The sequence below is a fragment of the Pteropus vampyrus genome, unplaced genomic scaffold, assembly GCF_000151845.1.
Source record: "Pteropus vampyrus isolate Shadow unplaced genomic scaffold, Pvam_2.0 Scaffold653, whole genome shotgun sequence".
Classification (NCBI taxonomy): domain Eukaryota; kingdom Metazoa; phylum Chordata; class Mammalia; order Chiroptera; family Pteropodidae; genus Pteropus; species Pteropus vampyrus.
Window position 1 is genome coordinate 287498 of NW_011889434.1, and position 18175 is coordinate 305672.

General features: G+C 37.3%; 1 pseudogene; it reads left to right on the plus strand.

The window, feature by feature from the left end:
* Positions 1–5654: 5654 nt before the first annotated feature.
* Positions 5655–6078, plus strand: LOC105309004 (annotated as a pseudogene).
* The last annotated feature ends 12097 nt before the right edge of the window (positions 6079–18175 follow it).

Below are 18175 nucleotides of genomic sequence, written 5' to 3' on the forward strand. Positions count from 1 at the left end.
TTAAGCTCATAATACCCCATTCTTAATAAGGGTCGCATTTTTCTGCTATCTGCCTGTTGGTCATCTTATACACAGTTTTTTTTTTTTGTCCTTTTATATTAGGTCTAATGACCCCTTTAATATTTCCTGTAATGCAGGTATTATGGTGGAAAATTCCTCAGCTTTTGTATGTCTGAAAGGTCTTTATTTCTTCTTCGTATCTAAAGGAGAGCTTTGCTGGATGTATTATTCTTGACTGTAATTTCTTTCTTTCAGTATTTTGAATATTTGATTCCACTCCCTCCTTAATGAGAAATCCAATGATAATCTAACTGGTTTTTCTTTATAGGTTACTGTCTTCTTTTCCTTGCTTGACTTGAGAATTCTTTCTTTGTCATTAATTTTTGACAATGTTAATATAATGTGTCTTGGAGAAGGACTTTTTGTGTTGAGTTAATTGGGTGTTCTGTTTGCTTCTTGAATTCGAAGATCCAGTTCTTTCCATGGGTTTGGGAAATTCTCATCAACTACTTATTTGAGTATGCTCTCTGTTTCCTCCTCCCTCTCTTCTTCTGGTATGCCCGCTGTTTTTATGTTGCTTTTTCTGACGGTGTCAGATAGTTCTTGTAGAATTCTTTTATTATTTTTCATTCTCAAGTCTCATTTCTTCTTCCTATGTCACTTCCATGTTTCTCTCTTCAATATCACTAATTCTCTCCTCCATCTGGTCAACGCTATTTCCTAGGCTTGCTATTTCATTCTACATCTCTTTTAGTGTTTTCTTCATCTCCAGAAGTCCTACTTGGTTGTTTTTTAGAGTTTCAACTCCTTAGTAAAGTATTCCTGTTGTTCATTGATTTTGTTTCTCAGTTCTTTGAACTGTCGGTCAGAATTTTCTTGCATTTTGTTGAGTTTTTTCGGAAGTGCAATCTTGAATTCTCTGTCATTTAAATCACATATGTTTATATCTTTAAGCTTATTATCTGGATATATTTTATTTTCTTTCTGAGCTGTCTTGTCACCTTGGATATTTATAGTGTTTGATGTACTAGTTCTCTGCCTAGGCATTAATGGAAGGGTTCTGCTCTTGCTTTCTTTGAAAAAAAAAATTGTTACAAAATAACCTCTCTTTAGCATGTTGATAAGAAGTTTTTCTTTTAATTTCCAGTAGGTGGCGTCCAAGCCTCCTGCACTGCTCAAGCCTGCTAGATAGCTGCTTTGAGGTAAAGAATGCCCTTTTAACTCCACAAGAACACTACTAGAAACAATTAGCAAATACAGTAAAGTTTCTGGATACAAAATCAACGTTCAAAAATCCATAGCGTTCCTATACTCTGATAATGAAGTGTCAGAAAAAGAAGTGGAAAAAAATTCCTTTTGCAATTACAATGAAAACAATAAAATACCTAGGAATAAATCTAACGAAACATGTGAAGGACCTATATAATGAAAACTACAAGACCTTATTAGAAGAAATCGAAGAAATACAAAGAAATGGAAAGATAATCCGTGTTCTTGAATTGGAAGAATCAACATAGTTAAAATGACCTTATTACTTAAAGCATTATACAGATTAAATGCAATCCCCATCAAAACCCTATTGACATTTTTTAAAGAAATAGGACAAAAAATCATCAGATTTGCATGGAAGCACAAAAGACCCCGAATTGCCAAAGCCATCCTGAGAAAAAAGAATGAGGCTAGAGGCATCACTCTGCTTGACTTTAAATTATAGTACCAAGTGACAGTAATCAAAACAGCATGGTATTGGCAGAAAAACAGACACACGGACCAGAGGAACAGAATCAAGAGTCTAGAAGTAAACCTATGTTTATATGGGCACATAATTTTCAACAAAAAAAAAAATCAAAACCATACAGTGGAGAAAGGAAAGCCTCTTCAATAAACGATGCTGGGAAAACTGGAAAGCCACCTGCAAAAGAATAAAACTAGACTGTTGTCTATTACCACACACCAAAATTAACTCAAAATGGATTAAGGACCTGAATATAAGACTTGAAACCATAAAATGTATAGAAGAAAACATAGGAACTGAACTCAAGGATCTCAGACTTAAAGAGGATTTTATGAATTTGACCTCAAAGGCAAGAGAAATAAAAGCTAAAATAAATGAATGGGACTACATCAAAGTAAAAAGGCTCTGCACAGCAAAAGAAACCATCAACAAGGTAAAGAGACAACAATCCAAATGGGAAAATATATTTGCAAGCAACATCTCTGATAAAGGCCTGATATCCAAAATACACAAAGAACTCATAAAACTCAATAACAACAAAAGCAAATGATCCAATCGAAAATGCGCAGAAGACCTGAATAGACACTTCTCCCAAGAAGACATACAAATGGCCAAGAAATATATGAAAATATGCTCAACAGCGCTAGCTATTAGGGAAATGCAAATTATGCATTTGAGATATCATCTCACACCTGTTAGATGAGCTGTTATCAACAGGACAACTAATAACAAATGTTGGAGAGGATGTGGAGAAAAAGGAACCCTCATACACTGCTGGTGGACTGCAAATTGGTACAGCCACTATGGAAAACAGTATGGAGGTTCCTCAAAAAAACTAAGAATTGATTTGCCATATGATCCAGCAATCCTTCTACTGGGTATTTACCCCAAAGACTTGAAAACCCATATCTGAAAAGATATTTGCACACCAATTTTTATAGCAGCATTATTTACAGTGGCCAGGACATGGAAGCAACCGAAGTGTCCTACCATAGATGATTGGCTAAAGAAGCGGTGGTACATGCATACAATGGAATATTATTCAGCCATAAGAAGAGATGCAATACTGCCATTTGTGACAACCTGGATGAACCTCAAGATAATCATGCTAAGTGAAATAAGCCAGACAGAAAAAGTTGAAAATCACATGATATCACTTATATGTGGGATATAAATCTAAAAGCAACAAATGAACAGGAGTAACAGAAACTCGTGGACATGGACAATAGACTAGTGGTTACTAGAGGGTAGCGGGGAGAAGGAGAGAGCAGGTAGATGGGGTAAAAGGGGTCAAATGTGTGGTGACAAAAAGAAATCTAACAATGGGAGGTGAACACACAATGTAAATATGTATATGCCTTACTGTTAAAATGTACAACTGAAACTTACTGGATTTCGTTAACCAATGTCACCATTAAAAATATAAACAAACAAACAATCAGATAAATAAGAAGGCCCTTTTTTCTCTGGAAAGTTGTGTATTTCCTTTGTGACCAGGTTGCCTTGGTCCCAAGTTTTCACTCCTGTGGCAGAATGTTAAAAGCGATGGGATTCCAAACCTCTGAGAAGGCCCTGATATCCTGGTACTGTTCCCACTGTCAGGCGCAATGCTCCACTGCTTCCTTGTTAATCAGCCTGACTGGACGGGGGTGGGTTGAGTTTGTGTGTGACTGTTTTCCTTCTTGTGATGCTGGCTCATGCTTCAGTTGCTTTCTGTCTGTATCCCCTCTCTTTTCCTTGGGTCTGGGTGCTGTGTATGTTTCAGTTCTGGGTGCGAGATATTGCCTATGGTTTGGTGCTCCTGCTGGAAGGGCGTGTGTTTAGGGGGAGGGCACACCCTGGGATAGTGGAGGTTGGCAGGGGATGATGGCTAGGCGCCATGACTCAGCTTTCTGCCTGGCGAAGGTGGTTGTTAAGACACAGTTGTTGCCCCTCCGTGCTTGGTCTCTGCCCTGCTCTCTGCCCTGCTTCCTGGGCTCCATTGCATGGAATATATGTATCCTTCTGGCAGAACTTTTCAGGGCTTCCAAGGACCAAGGAACTGTAGTGTTAGTTTCCCCTCCCCCTTGCCCTGCCAGGAGCTCCAGGCTGCTTTTCGCAGCACCTGACTCTGTCTCTATCTGCCTCCCTGTCACGCTCGCCCGAATAGCCCACCTTCTGATGCTCTGATGCGCAAATCTCCCAGACATGTTTATGTGCAGGTTGGGTGTTATTTTTTGAGATGTAGGTGTTTAGCTCTTTATAGTTTCAAGGAGAGAAATCAGGAGAGATCCTTCATGCCGTCATGCTTCTGACGTCACTCCAGCTTGACTATTAAACCAAGTGTAATTCAAAGCATGCTATGTGCCGTGCTGTTAGACTTGGAATCTGGTTGATCAACCATATGGGCAGACCACGGGGAACCTACAGAACAAAGGAAGGTTTCTGCAAAGATTACTAACAACTGTTTACCCATACTTTTAATGCTTACCCATACCATAAAAGGAAAACAGGAAAGCAAAGACTTTAAGCTGTACCCTGTACAAGTTAAAGATCAACTCAATCATTCATTCCATTCCTTACTCCCTATAATCAGCAATTTGTCATAGAAACTAAAAAAAGCACATATAATCCCAGTTCTTTAGATGCTCAGGGTCTCATTCTCTGACTTTGAGAGGAGACCACATCTCTGTCTGTGGAGTGTTATTCCTTCTCTAATAAACTTTCTTTTGCCTAAAAAATCTTCCTTTGCCTTTAGCTCATTCTTGAATTCTTTCTTGCATTAAGCTAAGAACCCTCTCCTGGTGTAGGGTTTGAGTACCTACTTGGGAGGTGGGGGTTGCCCCATCCTGCATCACTGCCAGACAGGAATGAGGTTGGAGGTCTACGGGTCCCTCCAGGAGTAGAGACCTGATCATTGTTCCATATCAATGGCTCCATGGATAGTCCATCAAGGCTGGGCATCTAGTCATGACAGATTTTCTAGTGTGGACAAAGGATGGATGGAAAAGGTATGGGATTCTCATTTTTCTCCTAATCACAATATACCATGCATTCTCAACAGAGGTGACATCGTCCCCAAGGGGCCTAACATTCGTTCTTGAGGGCAGGGTTTTCATAGATATTATAATGGTCTGTGAACCTCCAAAGGAACATAGTATACAAACAGATAAACTAAGACTGTGGTATTAAAATTTTCACATTCGGCTGGGGAGTCGGGTTGGAGTACTTAAGCAAAAATATGTCTGAAAGGCTTCTGGGAGATGATTATGGAAAAAGTTTAACAAACACTTCATATACAGTGATCTCTTATGTAGATGATGGGCCACCGGGAGTTAAGGACATGTCATTTAAAATTTCTCATGGATACTTATTTAATAACCACTCTTGGTGTTGGCGATGGTGATGATGATAGAAATGAAATTCTACCCACCCCCAGGGTCAAGAGAATGTGGCATAGGGATTATGTGAATTGATTGTTTTTTTTTTTTTTCTAAGATGATAGATAGAAAAGGATCAATCAGAACAGGTGTTTTCTCTGAGAAAGATGATATGGAGAGCAGGAAATTAATGTTTAAAAAATTAATGCAAACAAGTGGTACTCTAAATTGCATCTCCTTTAATCTAAATACTTATTCAAGTTACCTACTTAACCCAATAATTTAGACCAGGGTAGGAAGTTGGGAGAAGTTAAGGAAATCAGGGAAACTGCTTTGAATGCCTACTTAGTGGTGGAACCTGAAATTCACCTAAAGCTATTCTCATTGTGTCCTGAAGGCATTGGGGATCTGAATGCTGTAATCCCTTTGGGCACTAGCATTTGATGTTGTCCAGGGTGTTGCTTAATTAATTAATAATGACCTATATTACTCTTAAAGCAGAATATTATGGCAAATTTTTAAAATATTATGAATGATGCTCTTTTGTCTTGGCCGCAGACATGCTATCCAGACTGAGGGAGACCCAGAAACTTTGGGGCCATGGAGCCATGGCCATGGCCACATCGCAAGCATCAGAAGCACCCGGGAGGTCAAAGTAATGCTGGTGGCATGCATCACCACAGGATCAACTTCAACAAATATCACCCGGGTTACTTTGGGAAAGTTGCTATGAGGCATTACCACTTAAAGAGGAACCTGCCCAACTGTCAACCTTGGTCAGTGAACAAACACAGGTAAATGTTGCCAAAAACAAGACAGGAACTGCTCCTAACATTGATTTGGTGTGATCGGGCTACTACAAAGTTCTGGGGAAGGGGAAGCTCCCAAAGCAGCCTGTCATGGTGAAGGCCAAATTCTTTAGCAGAAGAGCCAAAGAGAAGTTTAAGGGTGTTGGGGGCTGGGGCCTGTGTCCTGGTAGCTTGAAACCACATGGAGGGAAGTTCATTAAATGCTCAAAAGTGTTTAAAATAAAACACTATGAATGGCAAATTTTTTATTCCCACTGCCTCCTACCCTAATTTGGGACTCATGGAGATCTAGAGAGGAAATAAATATAAAGATACAGCCAAATAGGTTTCTAAAAGCATGGTAAATATTGGAATATGATAGCAAAATATAACATTGACTGATGGGGCTTTCAATAATGTAGATGTTGTAGATATCTATGTAGATTTCAAAATAGATACAATACATAAGGAAAATATAGCATAAGGGGGGAGGGTAAGGAAATCTATTAAGGTGAGTTTTCTACATATCTACTGAAGTAGTAAACTATTGATTCTAATTAAATTGTGAAAAGTTTAGTAGATAGTTCATAATCCATAAAGCAACCACAAAAGTGTTATATAAAGATATATTAAAAATCATAATAAAAAATTAAAATCTAGTACTGAAAAGCATTCAAATATGCCAAAGGAAGGCAAAAAAGGGGACACAGGGTAATGAAAAACAGAGGGAACAAACAAAAAACAAATAATAAAGTGGTAGATCTAAATCAAAACATATTCAATATACACTTAACACACTTTTGTCTAACTCTTTGGTCCACTAAAATTAATGTAGGAATGAGAGCTAGCTCCATATGGTTTATGATCTAAAAATACAAAAAATACAATCGTGTTCAGTGGATACAGCTAAAAATCTAAATAAATGCAATATGTGTTCCTTCTGAATTATAGTTCAATAAGGGAAAATGTTATGCCTTGAGTGAGTAATAATAGCATCTTTTAAAGAACATCAAATGTTCAGAAACTGTGGCTGCATGAGATTATGATGGGGAAAACGTCAGGGAGGAATCTGGACCTCTTGCCATGAACAGAAGAATACCTAGGTGTTTCAGATCCAGACAAAGGAAATGAGACTGTGTGTCTTAGTGACCTCTATCCTCCCTTAGCAGGACCAATAGATAGGCCTGAACTCCATGAAAGATCAGCTGCCCCCCAACCTTCTTTATCTCATGTAATACAATCACTAGAGTGGGAGAATCAGGAGAGTCTCACTGGCCAGCTCAAGTCCTGTCACGTGTCCTCATCACCACTGTCAGCAGTCCAATGTCAGGTTTCCATAGTAACAAAGACCTATTTCTGTCACCTCAGCAGCACAGCCTCCACCCACAAGGCTGTTCTTCATGGCTTCTCTGCTCTGTTTACAAAGAAGGGTGATATTTCTACTCTGAGTCTAACACTTTCCTGGATGCCAAAAGCAAGTGAGCTCACACCCGTTTATAAACTCTCCAGTGCTTGCCAGAGCTCAGCAGGTAAAATGCAAATTCCTGACCACTGCCCAGAGTGCCCTGCCAGCTCTGGACCCTGCCTTCCCCTTTCATACTCTGTCACACTGGCTTTACTCTATTCTAAAAGGGCCAAACTACTTCCTACCCCAGGTCCTTTGTACATGCTATTTCCCTTGCTGGGAGTCTCTCCCACCCTAACTCTCTCTTTTTCACACTTCAGGTTACCTTTTAAATATACTTTCTCAGAAAGTATTTCTGTGACTCCTTACTATCTAAAATAGATCCCTAATATTGTTCTCTTTCATTGGTTGCTGATTTCGCCCCATGAAGGCCACTGGAACAAAAATGCTTGACAAAAAAGGAGAAATGCAAGTAAAGCAGATGGCGTAGGGCCTCGAACATCATGGATATTCAATCAGATACCATATCCTCATTGACCTGGCTCCCTGGTGCAATTCTCTTGGTAGGTGAGGAGAGGAGTGAGGAAATGATTCACTTAAGGTCCTGTCACAGTGAAGGCTCAGGCATTGAGATTCAGACAATGCTTCTGACTCCTGTTCCAGTGTCCCTCCCTGCCAATCCACAGTCACTAAATGCCTCATCTTTCTGGAGCTTTAAGAAGGTCCCAGACTCCTAGTTCATGTACATGCCTAAATTGAACCTACTGGACACAAAGAGACCAGAGCAAAGATACAATCATTCAATAGGAAAGACTATTTTTCTCCCACTCTACTCCATCAGACAGCTCATTCTTGTGACGGCATTCTTTATTACAGAAATGGCCCTGAATGTGTTACACAATATACATGAATGTGTTTGCTTTCCTTCTTCTTTTAACATTTCCCCAAATACTCTCTGATATATAGTGACAATCTTAAGGTTAAAACAAAAATTTCTTTTAAAGAGGGGAAAAGATGGAATAGGAAGGAAACGAACATTTGCTGTCCATCTATATGTTCTAGATATTCTCTTAGCTATCAGGATATCCTTTTATAGACTATAAGAGTAAGGCTCAGAGAGGTTAAGTACATGTTCCAGTCACACAGCTACTAAGCGAAAGAGCTGCTGTCATAATCCCCATGTGCTTGACTCAAAGATGCGTATTTGGAACCAGACACTCAGCCTCCTCTTTAGACAGATGATGTAGAGCAATGGAAACTTCCATACACAACTAGTTGTTTTGTGACCTGGTATATCAACTTCGTAGAGCAATTTGGTCATATCTACCAGATTATACCTATCTGATACCTCAAATGCACCTACAAGTATATACCTAGAACCCCTGGCAGGTATGCTCAAGGACACCTGCACAGAAAGGCCTTTACACTACTCTTTTTAAAAGCACAAATCTAAAAACAACTCAAACATTCATCAACGGATTATTCTGGATAAATAAATCATGGTACAATCATATAGCAAAATACGATATACCAGTCAAATGTAGAAACTAGAGCTATAGCAATTAGAATGTAGATGAAGCTCAAACACAAAATGTGTGATGAAAATTATAATGACACTAGTTAAATCTATGCACATATACTGGCAAAAGCTTTCTTAAAAAGTTTTATTAAAATTCAGATGTCTAGGACCTACTCCAGACTTAATGAATCTCTTTGACATTCTCTTGGTATATATTCTTACTGAATGTTTAGTATATTCATGGTATATTATTGACATTATGCTCCCAGATTATTATGTTATATTTTGAGATTTTTTTTTCCTTTATAAAAATTATGTTCATCTATTTTTTTGTAAATCAGATGTAACATTTATTGTCTTCAGTGAAACTATGTTTAATAATGATCCTAATCGCATTTTGTCTAAAACTGTGTGGATTGGCTTTATTATGGTTGTTTCGCATGCCACAGAAACAACAAAATTTCCTTGTCAATTGCATTATTCTTGTTATAAGCTCATCAGCTCTTTCATTTAGAAAATTACCATCCATCAATAAATTAACCACAGCCATTTTAAGACTTTGTCATCTACTCCAATTCTGACACCAATTCCAAAGTACTTTTTTCCACGCCACTCAGCAATTCTCAGACACCAACTGGATGTCCCACAATTCAACTCAATTCTAACACTCTCTACCTGAAGATGGTGTCAGATTTCACAGATTAAGCCTTCAGTCCTCCAAGACTCCCTCTCTCCCGCTTCAGACACCAATTGAAAAGTCCAAGTTGTCACCTGGGCTTCTGACAGATCAACTATAGATTTGGAGGTTCCAACGACCCCCTCCTTGGGTTCGATTAATTTGTTATAGTGACTCACAGAATTCAGAGAAATATTTAACTTATTAAATTCCTTTTTATAATAAAGGGCTATATAACTCAGAAACAGCCAGATGGAAGAGATGTGTACTGCAAAGTACGTGGGAAAAGGCACGGAGCTTCTTTGTCCTCACTAGGTGTACCATTCTCCCCAAATCTCCGTGTTTTCACCAACTTGGAAGCTCTCCTGCCCCATCATTTTAGGTTTTTAAGGAGGTTTCATTACATGGGCATGATTGATTAAATAATTAGGTATTGGTGATTGAACTCAATCTCTAGCCCCTCATCCCTCCCCAGAGGTTGGGGAGGAGTGGGACTACAAGTTCCAACCCTCTAATCACAAGGCTGGTTCCCCTGGCAACCAGCTCATTCTTTTGTTACTCATTTCTCCTCATTAACATAACAAAAGACACCTTTATGGCCTTCATCACTTAGGAAATTTCAAGGATTTTAGGAGCTCTGTGCCAGGAACAGGGACAAAGACAGAATATACATTTCTTATTATAAATCACAATATCACATCTACAAATAGTCTTTGTTTTTCTTTCATGCTTGCCCGAAGACTCAGAAATCATCCGCAAGGCAGAAATTGTGTTTTCAAGGAAAGACTATCTCAGAGCCCTGTGGAAGTAGATGTCAACACAAAGACAGTATGACTGATTTGGTTAGTAAAGAAAACAATGAGCCCTTTTTAGATACAGACAGTGTGTTACTTACATAGACATTAAAAAGGATGAGTAGCCAAAAGTAATAGTTCCCCTTGTCCCTTGCAATGGGAAAAACAAAAGGGGCCAGACGACTGCAACAAGAATGATAGGATACCCTGTTTCTGAGGAGTCTGTCCTGCAGCTAAAGTTGTATAACCTACAGCTGTGTCCCGAAGAGAGGTGAGAAGATACATTTCATCAGAATCTAAGAGGCAAAAAAACAAGAAACTTTTCAGATAGTGTTCTGCTAGACAGGGGTGAAAGTTGACGAGGCAGTGGGAAATGGTGTGGTGATAACAGCTGCTCAGAAGCCTTGCATGCTCTTATGCTCTGGGAAGACCAAAAAGCATTCTTCCATGACTTAGATGAGCAATGGTTCAAGCCTTGCCTACATAGCCAATGTGGAATCATGCAAAGCTGTCGGGGTGCTGGAAAGTAGCTGTTACTACTGAGAAAGTACTGACTGCCCAATGCACAAAGGAGCCAAAACTATGACACTGGCCTTTGTGAAATGAAAAAGCTATTTATTTAATGCTGAGTCAACCCGCAGGAGACAGGAGACACTGCTCAAATCTGTCTCCCTAGTCTGGGGTCTGGACAAGTTTTAAGGGTTAGGGAGAAGAGGATGGCATGAGGTAAAGCCGGTGGAGCAAGTTTTGATTGGAGGGTTTTGCAACTTGGCCAGTTATGGTATAGGGTCAAGGGGCAAGAGAAAGCTCAAAGAAATTCCAATTTGGCAGGGTTTGATTGGTCAGTTCTGTATTTGTCCACATTTGGTCTAGGCACTGGATTTTCCTTATTGAAGGACCCCTTGCTTTTTCATAAATGGCTCCGGTAGACACACCTCCATTACTTAAGTTCAGTAGACTGAAGATTCTTGGCTCTGGGGTCATCTTAAGGACAGGGGTGGCATATGTGCAGTGCTATCTTTGTAAAATAACACAAGGATTGAATGAATCACCAAACTGCTTTAAGGAAACAGGACCAGTGTGCTGTTTCACTCTTTCTCCCAAAAAGTACTGTGCTACGTATTTTAGCCTACTAACATTTGAAAAAAGTGCATTTGTGGATACTAGCTTCTAAAGTCATTGGTTCAATAACTTTAAAATCATACCGATAAACTGAGTTATGATTTCCAGAATGCTTTTTGTTGAGAAGCAAATGGGTTCATGAGATTACCAACCCAAGATTCAGCAGAACAAGAGTTAATTATATAGGACTGAATGACCTGATAAGGGATGATTATAGTTTTTGTTTGGAATATTGTTGGTGAAACCAAGAGTCTTTATAACTCTGATTAAATTTAGCTTTAAATCCTACCTCAGAGACCTAGTCTCCCCACCACACACACACACACCCGGATAATCAGCAACCCCCGAAGCAGCAGAAGACAGTATCCCGGATCTAACTAATGATCAAAAGGTCCAGAGCTCTGACAAGCTAAACATAACATCTTGACCTAAGTTATATTTTAGCTCCTGAGCCCTAAGTTGGAACAACACCGTGGCTACTTTCCCATGAAATCAGACAGAAGGACACTGGAACAGACCTCAGGACTGTCCTCAAGACCTAAAGAAATGAATGATTATCCTTAACTCACTCTGACCAATCAGTTCCCAGCATGACCCCAAAACACCTAACCCACAGTGTCTATATAATTTATAACCTACAAACCATTGGGAAGTTCCAGCTTTTGAGCATTAGCTTCCAGTTCTCCTGGGTGGTGCCATTCATAATAAAATAGCCAATCTTTCTCCACTGCAATTCTCAGTGTTTAGTGTTTGGCTCTGCTAGCTCCAGGTAGACAAACTCTTTCTGTTCAGTAACATTGCTACTGTTTTAATCTTCTACGTTCTGGATATGTAATGTGGTCCTATGTCTTTCTTACATCTATAACCCATAACAATTTACTAGACACTGTGTTTGTAAACTAAAATTAAATATTTGTAAATGACTTTTTTTCTCACTGATTCCCAACCCGCTGTAGAATTTACAGACTCTAACTGGGTCTTCTTACTTTTCATGGCAATATTATGATTTGTACAAATTCAATAAGAATCTGTTCTCCTTTATACCAGGATATAATTGAAGCATTAGTTATACAACTAAGGCCTTACCTGAAATGTCATATTTGAGAATGATGTTCATTTAATCAGGTATCACCAGCTACAGTTAGAGAATTAAGGTTGACTATAAGAGGCCACTGAAGAAAACTGGCTTGACTCTGTTGGTTTACTTGGTTTCCAGCCATATAGGTAGGTGAGCAAGAAAAGTCACATACTGGCAGGCCAGGAACTCTGAGATAGTTTAGTAACCTTGAAAAAAAAAAAAGAATTCACTCAATTTATACATATTACAGATGTAATCTCGTGGAAAGAATTTCTTGGTTTTCTTTCTCAGCCTCAGGATAAACAAAGAATTAAAGACTTAAAAATCTAATGTGAAAAAGCCACAGCTGACATCATACTCAAAGATTTTCCTCTAAGATCAAGGATGAGACAAGGATGCCTACTTTGACCACTTCTATTCAATACAGCAGTGTATGTTCTACATAGATTGATTAGGTAAGAAAAATGAAAAGCATCCAGATTGGAAAGAAAGAAGTAAAATTCTCTCTGTTCACAGATGATATGATCTAGTACGTAGAAAAACCTAAAGATTCCACAAAAGAACTATTAGGACTAATAAACAAATTCAGCAAAATTATAGGATACACAACCAATACACAAAAATTAGTTGCATTTACACTAACAATGAACAATCCAAAAAGGAAATTAAGAAAACAATTCCATTTATAATAGCACAAAAAAGAAAAGTATATTTAGGAATAAACTTAACCAAGGAAGAAAGAGACTTGTACACTAAAACTACAAAATGTTGCTGAAAGAAATTAAAGAAGACAAAAATAAATGGAAAGAACTGTGCTCATGAATTGGAAGACTTAGTATTGTTAAGATGTTGATACTACCCAAAGTGATCTATAGATTCAATGAAATCTCTATCAAAATCTCAAATACATTTTTTGCAGAGACAGAAAAATCCATTCTAAAATTCATATGGAATCTCAAGGTACCCTGAAGAACCAAAACAATCTTGAAAAAAAAGTTGGAGGTCTCATATTTCCTGATTTTAAAACTTACTACAAAGCTACAATAATTAAAACAGTGTGGAGCTGCTATAAAGACATACATGTAGACCAATGGAATAAAATAGAGAACCAAGAAATAAACCTTCACAAATAAAATCATTTGATTTTCAACAAGAGTGCCAAGACCATTCAATGGGAAAAGAATAGTCTTTTCAATAAATGATACAAGGAAAACTAGATATTTGCATGCAAAAGAATGCTCCTACTTACACCATATACAAAAATTAACTCAAAATAGATTTAAGACTCAAATGTAAAACCTGAAATTATAAAACTCCTAGAAGAAAACATATGAGAATATCTTCATGACATTGGTTTTGGCAATGATTTTTTGGATATGACGCAAAAAGCAAAAATAGACAAATGGGACTATATCAAACTTAAAAACTTTTGTGCAGCAAGGGAAACAAGCAACAGAATGAAAGAAAACCTACTGAGTGGAAGAAAATATCTGTAAACCGTATATGTGATAAAGGGTTAATATCCAGAATATATAAACAACTCCTACAACTCAACAACAACAAAAAACAAATAAATGGATTAAAAACTTGGCAAAAGACCTGAAGGACCTAAGTGTCCATTAGTGAGTAACTGGATAAAGAAAATGTGATATACACATGCACACACACACACACACACACACACACACACACACACAGAGACACGGACAATGGAATATTATTCAGCCATAAAAAAGAATGATATTGCTATTTTCGACAACATAGATGCACTTTGAGGGCATTATGCTAAGTGAAGTAAGTCAGATGGAAAAAGACAAATATCTTATGATCTCACTTACATGTGGAATCTAAAAAAAGAAACAAAAAAACAGAAAAACAAGCTCATAGACACAGAGAACAGATTGGTGGTTGCCAGTTGCCAGAGGTAGAGAAGAGCTGGATGGCCAAATGGGTGAAGAAAGTCAAAAGGAGCAAACTTCCAGTTATCAAATAAGTAAGTCACAGGGATGTGATGTACAGCATAATACCGTATTGCATATTTTGAAAGTTACTAAGACTAGATCATAAAATTTCTCATCACAAGGAAAAAAATCTATAACTATTATAGTGATAGATGTTAACTAGACTTATTGTGGTGATCATTTCGCAATATATACAAACATTGAATCATTATGCTGTACACCTGAAACTAATATGTTTTGATTTGCATTTCCCTAATAGCTAGAGATGTTGAGCATCTTTTCATATATTTCTTGGCCATTTATAAGTCCTCTAGGGAGAAGTGTCTATTCAAGTCCTCTGCCCATTTTTTGATTAGATCGTTTTTGTCGTTGTCGTTGTTGTTGTTGTTGTTGTTGTTGTTGTTGTTGAGTTTTATGTGTCCTTTGTATATTTTGGATATTAGGCCCTTATCGGAGGTATTGCTTGCAAATATATTTTCCCATTTGGATGGTTGTCTCTTTACCTTGTTGACAATTCCTTTTGCTGAGCATAAGCTTTTTTGTTTGTTGTAGTCCCATTCATTTATTTTAGCTTTTACTTCCCTTGCCTTTGAAGTCAAATTCATAAAATCCTCTTTAACTTTAAGGTCCTTGAGTTCAGTTCCTATGTTTTCTTCTATGCATTTTATTGTTTCAGGTCTTATATTCAGATCCTTAATCAATTTTGACTTAATTTTGGTGTGTGATGGAAGATGACAATCCAGTATTATTCTTTTGCAGGTGGCTTTCAAGTTTTCCCAGCACCATTTATTGAAGAGGCTTTCCTTTCTCCCCTGTATGTTTTTTTTTTTTTCAAAAATAATTTGCCCATATAAATATGGATTTACTTCTAGACTCTCAATTTTATTCCACTGGTCTGTGTCTGTTTTTCTGCCAATCCCATGCTGTTTTGATTACTGTCGCTTTGTAGTATAATTTGAAGTCCAGCAGAGTGATGCCTCCAGCCTCATTCCTTTTTCTCAGGATGGCTTTGGCAATTCGGGGTCTTTTGTGCTTCCATGCAAATCTGAAAATTTTTTGTTCTATTTCTTTAAAAAAATGTCAATGGGATTTTGATGGGGATTGCATTAAATCTGTATAATGCTTTATGTAATATGGTCATTTTAACTATGTTGATTCTTCAGATCCATTTCTTTGTATCTTCTTCGATTTCTTCTAATAGGGTCTTGTAGTTTTGATTATATAGGTCCTTTCATGTTTCATTAGATTTATTCCCAGATATTTTATTTTTTGTTGTAATTGCAAAAGGAATTTTTTTCCACTTCTTTTTCTGACACTTCATTATTAGAGTATATGAACGCTATGGATATTTGAACGTTGATTTTGTATCCAGAAACTTTACTGTATTTGCTTATTGTTTCTAGTAGTGTTCTTATGGAGTCTTTAGGGTTTTCTACATAGAGAATCATGTCATATGCAAATAATGACAGTTTGACTTCTTCATTTCCTATTTGGATGCCTTTTATATGTTTCTCTTGTCTGATTGCACTACTAGGACCTCTAATGTTATATTAAATAACAGTGGCAATAGTGGACAGCCTTGCCTTGTTCCTGATCTTAGAGAGAAAGTTTTTAGTTTTTAGCAATTAAGTATAATGTTAGCTGAGGGTTTGTTATACATGACCTTTATTATGTTAAGATCCTTTCCTTCTATACCGATTTTGTTAAGTGTTTTCATCATAAATGGATGCTGTATCTTGTCAAAGGCTTTTTCTGTATCTATTAATATGATCATATGATTCTTACTTTTTAATTTGTTTATGTGGTGTATCACATTAATCAACTTGCGTATGTTGTACCATCCCTGTGACTCTGTGATGAAGCCCACTTGATTTTTGTGTATAATCTTTTTAATATGTTGCTGTATTCGGTTCGCTAGTATCTTATTTAGGATTTTTGCATCTGTGTTAATGAGAGATACTGGTCTGTAGTTTTCTTTTTTTGTGTTATCTTTACCAGGTTTGGGTAGCAGGGTAATATTAGACTCATAAAATGAGTTGGACAGTATTACCTCCTATTTGATATGTTGGAAGAGTTTGAGGAGAATAGGTATTAAATCTTCTTTGAATGTTTGGTAGAATTCACTGGCGAAGCCATCTGGTCCTGTACTTTTACTTTTTGCTAGGTTTTTGATGATTGTTTCGATTTCCATACTGCTGATCAGTCTATTTAGATTTTCTAAATCTTCTTGATTCAGTTTAGGAAGATTGTATTTTTCTAAGTACTGGTTAATTTCTTCTAGGTTTTTAAATTTGTTGTTATACAATTTTTCATAGTATTCTTTCATGATCCTTTGTATTTCAGTGATGTCAGTCACAATTTTCCCTCTTTCATCCCTGGTTTTTTGTTTGTGTCCTTTCTCTTTTTTCTTTAGTGAATCTAGCCAGGGATTTGTCAATTTTATTAACTTTCTCAAAGAACCAGCTCTTTGTTCCATTTATTTTTTTCTATTGTTTTGTTGTTTCAATTTCATTTATTTCTGCTCTAATTCTGATAATTTCTTTCTTTCTGCTGACTTTAGGCTTCATTTGTTCTTCTTTTTCTAGTTTTTTAAGATGAAGCATTCGGTTGTTTATTTGGGCTCGTTCTTGTTTTTGGAGATAGGCCTGTAATGATATGACCTTTTCTCATATGACCACTTTTGCCGTGTCCCAAAAGTTTTGATATGTCATACTATCATTATCATTTGTTTCTATGTATCTCTTGCTCTCTCTTTTTATTTTTTCTCTGATCCAGTTATTCTTCAGTAGCATGTTGTTTAATCTCCATGTATTTGTGGTTCTTCCTGATTTCTTTTTTCAACTGATCTCTAGTTTCAGAGCATTATGATCAGTGAATACGGTTGGTATGATTTCAACCCTCTTATATTTGTTGAGGCTATCTCTGTGTCCCAGTATGTGGTTGATTCTTGAGAATGTTCCTTGTGCACTAGAGAAGAACGTATAAGCAGCTGTTTTGGGATGGAAGGCTCTGTAAATGTCAGTTATTTCCAATTGGTCTAATGTGTCATTTAAGGATGTGATTTCCTTATTGATTTTCTATTTGGATGATCTGTCCATATCCGACAGTGGGGAATTTAGGTCCCCTACTACGATAACATTTTGGTCTGGTTCTCCCTTTAGTTCTGTTTTTAATTGCTTTATATATTTTGGGGCTCCCTGATTGGGAGCATAGATATTAAGAAGTGTTATGTCTTGGTGTATGATTCCGTTTATCATTATGAAGTGTCCCTCAGTATCTTTCTTTAGCTTTTTATTTTGAAGTCTATTTCGTCTGATATTAGTACTGCTACTCCCGCTTTTCCCTGAATGCCATTTGCTTGAAATAGCATTTCCCACCCTTTCGCTTCGAGTCTATATTTGTCTTTGGAGCTGAGATGTGTCTTCTGGAGGCAGCATATGGTTGGGTTTTGTTTTTTGATCCAGTGTGCAACTCTGTGCCTTTTTATTGGTGAGTTCAGTCCATTTACATTAAGGATGATTGTTGAAATATGAGGTCTTCTTATAGTCATTTTATCTTTTGCTTTCTGGTGGCTGGGTGTTTCCATTGCTTCCTTGTCCTTGTGTTTCTGTTTTCTGTATTTTGGTTGGCTTTTGTGGATTTTCCCTCTTATTCTTTTTGTTTTGTGTTATATACTTCAGTTCTGAATCTTCTGAGTGCGGTTATCATTATGAATATGTAAAGGATAATTATATATAT